This window comes from Carcharodon carcharias, chromosome 30, assembly GCF_017639515.1.
Source record: "Carcharodon carcharias isolate sCarCar2 chromosome 30, sCarCar2.pri, whole genome shotgun sequence".
Taxonomy (NCBI): domain Eukaryota; kingdom Metazoa; phylum Chordata; class Chondrichthyes; order Lamniformes; family Lamnidae; genus Carcharodon; species Carcharodon carcharias.
The window spans coordinates 13,010,345-13,019,598 of record NC_054496.1 but is presented as its reverse complement, the minus strand read 5'-3'; positions in this window follow the sequence as shown (position 1 = coordinate 13,019,598).

Sequence of the window (9,254 nt, the reverse complement as noted above, 5' to 3'; positions counted from 1 at the left end):
AGGTGCATCTCTTTCATGGGTTGTGGGTGTCACTGGCCAGGCCAGCATTTATTGCCCACCCCTAATTGCCCTTGAGAAGGTGGTGGTGAGCTGCCTTCTTGAACCAGTGCAGTCCATGTGGTGTAGGTACACCCACAGTGCTGTTAGAGGAGCGGGGGAGGTTGGGGGGGGTGCGGTTGTGTGCGGTTCCAGGATTTTGACCCAGCAACAGTGAAGGAGCGGCCGATGTATTTCCAATTCAGGATGCTGTGCGACTTGGAGGAGGAGCTTCGAGCTGGTGAGTGTTTCCTGTGTACGTGCTCTCTTTGTTCCCTGGCTGAGCATCACTTGTTCAGCAGTCACTGGACTGGCAGGAATTCAGATTATCCTTCCTCTGACCCGTGGAGCTGAGGGGGATTGCACCAGCTGGCTGCAACCATAGTCCCCTGCTGAGATCAGCCAGCTCGGTGCTGCACCAGGGGCAGCTGAGCTTCTAGCACAACCTATTCTGAGACCGCCACGTGATGGTTTTTTATTTTATTCGTTCATGGGATGTGAGAGTCGCTGGCTAAGCCAGCTTTTATTGCCCATCCCTAATTGCATTTGAATAAGCAAGATAGCACAGTGATGGCCCTGGTTCGTGTTTACTTTTTAACCACTGTTTTGCAGAGCCTGCTGGGTCCTGTGGTGGACGTCAGGTGTCGACATTTTGCACCCATCAGCTTCACCACTGGAATGCTGATCCTGGCCAGCTGGAAGTCAAGTGCAGTGTGGAGCTCGTGCGTTTCCCTGCACTGTCGTGGGGAGGGGAGGTGGGTGGTGAAGGGCGGGTACATTTCAGAGGCTACCCTGGGAGGAGAACTAAGTCATTTCCATGCAGCGGACTGCCGGAACACTAGAGAGCTGCTGAAGTCCCCCCTGTCAGCTAGCAATGACGTATGGAAGAAGGAACGAGTTCCCGCAGCCTTAGAGAGGGATTGGCTAGAAAGACTTTGATTTAATCAGTCTCACAGCACTTTATCCTTTACTGCAGAGAGCTTGTACCTAAGGTGCTCAAGTAACAGATTTTCTGACATTTTGTGTGATTAAATAACCAAAAAGCTGTAAAATAGTCAATTAGAATAATCAAATATTACAGTGCAAATGGAGGCCATTTAGCCCCTTATGTCTGTACTGGCTTGTTGGTAGACCTGCTCATTTAGTTCATTTTCCCCCACAGTGCTGTAGTTTTTTTTCCCCTTTAAATATTTATAAGTAATAGAAGGATTGTTTTGTTTACCATTTGAAGTGTTGAAATGCAGACCTTCCTCGGGCCTGTTGAATCTAGTGCCTTTGTAACTTGGTGCCATCTGTGAGTCTGCTTCCCCACCGCTGGGCTCTTCGAGGATGATTGCTGCTCTCCCTTGTCATACTCAAGTTATCTGCCTTCAAGCACCAGGCTGGACTGTGAGTGCAGGCAGGTTATTTGACAATGGGCTGGGACCTATCCTACCCTTTACTGATGTGCACTGTCAAGCAGAGGATCATTGGATTATGATCCAACCCCTAATGCAACCAGGTGTTGCCAAGCCAGGGGGTATCACCACATGCCTCCTGCCTTTGTTTGCCACTCTGTCCATCCTCATAGGGCTCTGCCTTCACATGCCAAGTGGAAAGCCAATAGAGTATTTGATGGTGAGGGTGTGTTACAGTTCACCCAGGGAGCCTGAGTTGCTGTGGTAACGTACACTTTTACATGCATGTTGTAGTCTGGAACCACGGACAGTGATGGTGGAGGCTCCAACGTTCCATCCTGGCTGACCAGGAGTCTCTCCTGCTCTTACCGCCTGCCTTTGGTGTGTGTTGGAAGGATTTGCAGGTTGATACTCCACCTGTTTGGCCGCATTATGAATGCACCTTCCTTGGTCATCAAGTCCTGGAGGTGGGGCTTGAACCTGGACCCGTGGCTCAGAGGCAGGGACATTACTCACTGTGCCGCAAGACCTCCTAGAATCCTTAACAGCCACTCAAGAATCATCCAACACTTTCTTCCCTCCATATTCCAATATTTTTACAAGTAATAACAAAAAGTTCATAGAAAATGAAAAACACTTCGATGTCCGCATGATTTTATTTTTTCCTTCACTGGTCTGCAGCAGCTTTCAGCAGACTAACCCTTCATTCCTGGGGACTCCAGCAGAATTCAGGAAGATCAACGATGTTAATCTCAACTGAGATCCATTGACCCTGTACAGGCCGGGGTTGAAGCCAGAACCTTCCTCCGTATCCTAGGGCAGCCTTATTTACTTAAAAACTCTTGGTTTGGGTCACCAGCTCGGAGGATGTTTCCAACTTGCCTGGGGTTTCCAGGACTAGAGAGCGTTGTCTAAAAATTGGAACCAGACTTTTCAGGAGTGAAATTAGGGAACACTTCTACACACACATGGTGGTAGAAGCTCGGAACTCTCTTCTGCAAACAGCAATTGATGCTAGATCAACTGTTAGTTTTAAAACTGAGATTGATGGATGTTTGTTTACCAAAGGTATTAAAGGATATGGGGCTAAGGTGAGTGGGTAGATGGAGTTAAGTCACAGATCACGATCTTGTTGAATGGCAGAACAGGCTTGAGGGGCTAAATGACCTCCTGTTCTTATGGAGCCTGGGCAGGAATGTGAGCAAGTCAAACCTCTTTGGGTTCAAATTGTACGGTACAAAATACATTCATCTAAACTCCTCCTGTTTTAAGGAACATAATAAATAGGCCCTTCGAGCCTGCTCCACCATTCAAAAAGATCATGGCTGATCTAATTTTAGCATCAGCTCCACATCCCTGCCTACCCCCAATAACCTTTCACCACCTTGCTTATCAAGAATCTATCTACTCCTGCCTTAACGATATTCAAAGTCTCTGCTTCAACCACCTTTTGAGGAAGAGAATTCCACTCACTCAACCCTCCAAGAGGAAAAAATCTTTCCTCATCTCTGTCATAAATGAGCAATCCCTTATTTTTAAGCAGTGACCCCCTAGTTCTAGATTCTCCCGCAAGAGGAAACATTCTCTCCACATCCACCCTGTCAAGTCCCCTCTGGATCTTATATGTTTCATCCAAGTCACCTCTTACTCTTCCCAACTCCAGTGGATATAAACCTAGCCTGCCCAGCCTTTCCTCATAAGACAACTGCCCATTCCAGATATTAAATTGTGGATTATTATCAGGTGATACCATTTGCACTCAAAAGGCTCGAATGTTGAGCGTTAAGATTTCTCAGCTGCTGGTTAGGTTTCAGGTAATCTCAGAACAGTCGCACTTCAGCATTGGTTGGACTTGATTTCTGTTTGGAAGAGGGATAAAAGGATCTCTCTCCCCTCACTCTTGAAGCTAACTCAGACGGGTATGATTGCACCAGGAATGACTGTAATTCCACCTCACCTTAGTGGTACATAGCCACTTTTGGTGTATTATTTAAGCACAGAATCATTATCACAGACATGTCCATGTGCGGACAGTCCAGCAGTGCACACTGGTTTAGACTTGGAGCTCTCCTTCCATGAGGCAGACAAAGCATGTGCTCATGTCCATTTTTATGGCTGGTTTGTTCCTGGAACAGGTCATCAGCCTGTCACCAGGAGCTATAGCTTGCATCAAGCATGGCTGACCAGGAATCTCTCCTGCTCTTACCGCCTGCCGTAAGTTTGTTGGAAGGATTTATAAAAAAGTTGATAACCGTTTGGCCTCATTATGAACGTACTTTCCTTGGCTGTCAAGTCCTGGAGTGGGTCTCAAACCAAGAGCTTCTGGGTCAGAGGCAGGGACGCTACCCGCTGTATCACAAGACCTCCTTCGAACACTGACGAGAGGGGCTGAATTTTTACCACAGTTTTTGGGACCCCCAACTTGGAGGGTGAAATGAGGGTTGCAAATCCTCAGTGGGACAGGCTCCGAATTGTCTGCTTTTGGAGTCTGCCATATATCAGAGGGCAGGTAGCTGTGAACCCTCAGCAGTGCCATCCAGAGAGGTATGTGCTGCTGAGGTATGCCTGCGATCTCAGGGCACCATCATGTAAGTAAATTAAAATTTTTAAAAATCAGTGAAGGTGGGGGGAATCAATCTGAACCCATCTGGGGGCTAGTAAAATTCAGCCTGAGATGTCTGTCAGCACTTAGTTAATTACAGCACTCCAACACATTGCTCAACTGAGATCAGCTTATTCATTACCAACCGATAATGAGACCTATAACTTACTGGTCTCTGGCTAAGTATTACACCAGGTGATACCTTTACCTAATGGGCTAACAGTGGGGTAAACCTTAGAAGTGCTCTTTAACCCATGCACTACCACAGATCTTGTTGCAGACTGAAATGTCTCTAGGATTGCACTATAACCTGTGATTAAAGTTTGTGGCTGTTTGATTTTTGGATCTTGCTATACATACAGAGTGTAATCAGATGATTGGCTTTTAAGCATCGTTGTTAGTCTTGCACTGTTTTACTAAGAGCAACTTAATTTTACCCTGGTAATTTGGAGGGAGCAATGCTGGGTTGACCCGTCTATTGGACAGGGAGAATGATGCCTGGGTTGTTACCTGGAGAGAGGAGAGCTGAAAGAGAGAATTTCATTTAATTAACTTTTCAGACTGTGTGACTGAAATCCACATGGATCAGGTGCAATACTTAAGGACTGTAGCAGCTTGTTTAGTATGTTAGAAATCATATCTGCCTATGGAAGCTTGCTGCACACCCATAGGCAGTTTCCATTATAAATGTGGGCATAGGAATTTATAATGGAAATCTAAAAATAAGGATACACAGCATGACTTTAAAACGGGGACTGAATTGTGGCTGTGTGCTGTGGTTTAATGATACCCGCTCTCTAACTTCCCTTTACTTAAAGATAGTACTTGGAGTTTGTAATGTCACAGGAGTTAACTTGTACATGTATACCTAGCATGTTATATGAATGATGAGCAAAGGGCCCCAGTCTGAGGCCAGTTTCCACCTTTGCCTGGGAATTGGCAGCAGTGAGTGAACATTTATTATGTGATAAAATCATACAGCCCAGGTGAGGAAAATATTGGTTGCAAACATTTAGAAGTGATTTTATAGTGTAGAGTGCACACTGAAAATAACAGGTTTCAGAAACCCATGGGGTCGGTGCCTGACCTTAATGTGAGTGGGTGGCTGTGCCCTCAGGTTAGAATTGAAGCAGCCAGTCACCCCATGTTTCTACTGATGTTTCTGCATATCTGTTAAGTTTGAAGGTCATCACAATTAACAGAGGTTGTTGTCCTCAGAGAGGAAAATACGTGAGCAATACAAAAAGTTCAAGGATATAAATAAAACATATCATCTGCACTTTTTGGAGTTGCAGTCAGTACTTTTTGTCAATGCGCTCGCATGGCTGAGAATTAATCCCGAGTGTCCAAGGCTGGAGACTGCATCTCAGTGTTAGCCCAAGAATTGATGTTATCAAGAGTAACTGCAGCCGCAGAGGTTAAAGAAGGGGAGCTGTAAAATGGCAAGCTTAAGTAAAAGTAGGAAAGAGACAATATACACAGCTCCCTGTTTGTGGCAGAGGTACTTTGTCAGAATCTCTCTATTATAAGGGCTTATTCTTTCAGTTGCAGTTGCTGTGTATTCCCAATGTTAAAATGGTGGTTGTTTAATTTGCACATAAGACTTTCTACATTAACGATGCCTCATATTTCCAAGTTCTTCCTATCTTCAGCCTTGCACGACTATCTTCTGCATCACTTGGGGCAGAGATATTGGTTCTGTATTTGAGTGTAAAGGAGCCTTGTTTTTTGCGACAATGAACATAGAACGACAATATGGTAACTCTTGCACACAGTCTCTTGCTAGCTACAAGCCTCAAAACCCCCACTGACTACCACCTTAAGCGATCGTCAGCTCAGCCCTGAACAGCCTATTTTCCCATTAGTTCATTTTTGTTACCCAAATCAACCTAAACACATTTCAGTCAAGATGTTGAAATCCAAAACTGCCCGATACGCTATTTTGAGTACAAATGATATCTTTTGTTAGTTTATACTAGCTGCTGGTAACATAAATCATGTAAAAGTATGTATATTTTTAAAAAAAATAAAGTATCAACTGCACATTGATTTCTACGAAGCCTGTGGTATTATTGTGCTGGGGCTGTTGGATGTGAACTTTTTATTCATTCATTGGATGACGGTGTCGCTGGCTAGGCCAGAATTTATTGCCCATCCCTAATTGCCCTTGAGAAGATGGTGGTGAGCTGCCTTCTTGAACCGCTGCAGTCCATGTGATGTAGGTACACCCACAGTGCTGTTGGGGAGGGAGTTCCAGGATTTTTACCCAGCAATAGGGAAGGAATGGCTATATATTTCCAAGTCAGGATGGTGAGTGGCTTGGAGAGGAAATTCCAGTTGGCGGTGTTCCGATATGCCTGCTGCCCTTGTCCCTTTAGATGGTAGTGATTGTGGGTTTGGAAGGTGCTGTATAAGGAGTCTTGGTGAGTTTCTGCAATGCATCTTGTAGAAGGTATACACTGCTGCCACTGTGCATCAGTGGTGGAGTGAGTGAATGTTTGTGGATGGGGTGCCAATCAGTGGGCTGCTTTGACCTGGATGGTGTCAAACTCCCCGAATATTGTGGGAGCTGCACTAATCCAGCCAAGTGGAGAGTATTCCATCACACTCCTGACTTGTGTTTTGTAGATGGCTTAGGGGAGTCAGGAGGTGAGTTGCCACAGGATTCCTAATCTCTGACCTGTTGTAGTCACAGTATTTATATAGAAGTGGTTTTACAAAGCTCTAAACAAAGTATTGGCACAGATAGGATGGACCCAATGCCTCCAGATTTCCTTTTCCCAATCTCCAATGCTAACGTTGGCAGTATGGCAACATTGTGGTTGTTACTGGCCTAGCAGTCCAATGTGCGGCATTAATGATCTGGAGATAAAATTTCCTTTCATAAAGGACATTAATGAACCAGATGTGTTTTTAATGACAGCCTGGTAATTGCATGGTCACAAGTAAGATACTTTTAATTCCAGATTTAATTAATTGAATTTAAGTTCCTCAGTTGCTGTGGTGGGATTTGAACACGTCTCCTGTTCATTAGTCCAGATCTCTGGATTATTAATCTAGGAACAACAACTGCGATAACATACCAAGACCTTTGTCCCTCTTCTACTTCCCTTTAAGGTCCCTTTAAATTTTCCTTGTACACTTACATTTTAAGCTGCCTTTTTGCACCTGGAACTATCCGTAATTATACTGAGTTGGCAATCATAGTTCTGGCGAGATTTGCACCAGCTCTTAATGATTCAGAATGGGCGCTTTAGCACACGACAATCTGTCCCAGTATCCATCTTAATCAGTTGACACCAAAGCCAGCAGAATTACATTTAACTAATCTGTTTCTCCTCCACTCAGCATCACTCCTGTAATCACCTTGTCTTTATAAGTGAGCTGATTGTATTTTTTTTCCATGTATATTCCATTGGACAGACTGGGGCGTGTTATTCCAATAGATTGTCATTCCAATTTTTAATTCTGTAGCTGCGCCCTCGTGTGGTTGGCTTACCTTCTAACCAACTTCCACCACCAACACCCCCACCACCCCCAAACAGTATATATATCACCACACTTTTGCGTCTCTTTAGTTCTGAAGAAGTCATACGGACTCGAAACGTTAACTCTGTCTTTCTCTCCACAGATGCTGTCAGACCTTTTCCAGCAATTTTTGTTTTTGTTTCAGATTTCCAGCATCCCCCAGTATTTTGCTTTTACCTTGATATTGGAGCTGGGCTGCTGGTCTGATATTGGGTGGGGTGGGGTTATTGTTAACATATCACGAGGCGAAAAGTTCACAACTTCTGAAACACCGATACAGAAAAGGACACGAGTGTTTGGCACATCTCAGAGATGACTTACTTTACCACCTCATTCGGGATCATAACACATGGTGCTGTAAGTTTCTCAGCTCCACTGCTGAACACAATGGTCGGGAATGTAATGAGGACCTCTCTTTAAAAACATACACACCATTACAACTACTCTCAACCAAGCTGCAGATCATTCCACTGTGATTTTGATATCCCACACTCCTAGCTCCATCGAGGCCTCATTTGCCTTCCGTTATATTAAGGGTCTCAAGATACCGATTTGGTGGTTTGTGAGCTCAGTAACACAAAAGCTGTTTACAACACTTTTATTCAGTATCAAGGATGGCCAAAAGAAAAGATCGTTCAGCACCTGAAGCATGGTTCTTTGGGTAGTGACTGTGGACAGTACAATGTAACGACGGCAGGTGCAAATGAACGGGTTGGAGAGCAAACTAAAGAATAAAGAATAGGCGAAATACAGTGAATGATACGAGACCAGAATGAAGGGAACACAACAAATTGATGCTTTCGACTACACTCTTTATGCACGCCCCTGGGTTTTTTTAAAAGGATACAGTATATAGCATACAACAGTGCGCGCTAACGTGTCTCCCAGGCTGTGCTGAGTTACCTAATGATTATTCTGCATTCAATCACAACCTCCTTAGCGAGAAATGGCTCTCATGATACCCATCTGGGTGAACTCTTACTGGAAAGTGCAGCTTTGTGGACAGCCGATAACAGAAAGGTGAACTGCCCATTAAAAGTAGGGATTTTTTATCTGCCTTCCTTCTCTTACTCATTCTTGGTTGGAAGTAGTTATGCACGTAACACCTAAGGTTGGCAGGGATGTTAGCAGGGATCACTGGAGTGGGATCAGCAGCTTGAATCCCTAGTTGATTGCCATCAACCTCAGCGCCCGATCGCTGTCAGATCAGCCAACTCAGTGGGGAAGAAATCGGGAGCCTTTGACCCATTTGAGCTGAGTTCACACACTGCCTCTTTACCCACTGGGACATCGGGGAACCTCAGGCAAAGGTCTTGGGTCGTGGGGCCAGACTGGATAAAAAGCCGTTAAAATTATTTCATGGAGCCTAGGTGTCAATGACAATGTCAACAGGTATTGCCCACCCTTAACTGCTCTTTGAGGGCAGTTCTGTGGGTCTGGAATCACACGTTCCCTAAAGGGCATTGGTGAACCAGATGGGTTTTTAATGACAATCAATTCATGATCACCACTGAGACTAGCTTTCAATTCCAGAATTTATTAATTGAATTTAAATTCCACCAGCTGCCAGGGTGGGATTTGAAACCTAGGCCTCTGGTTTACTGATATTACCACTACGCCACCCTCTCTCCATAAAACTAGAGGCAATCAATTTCCAACAATAAAACGCAAAGTGGAGTGCCGTTATCAGC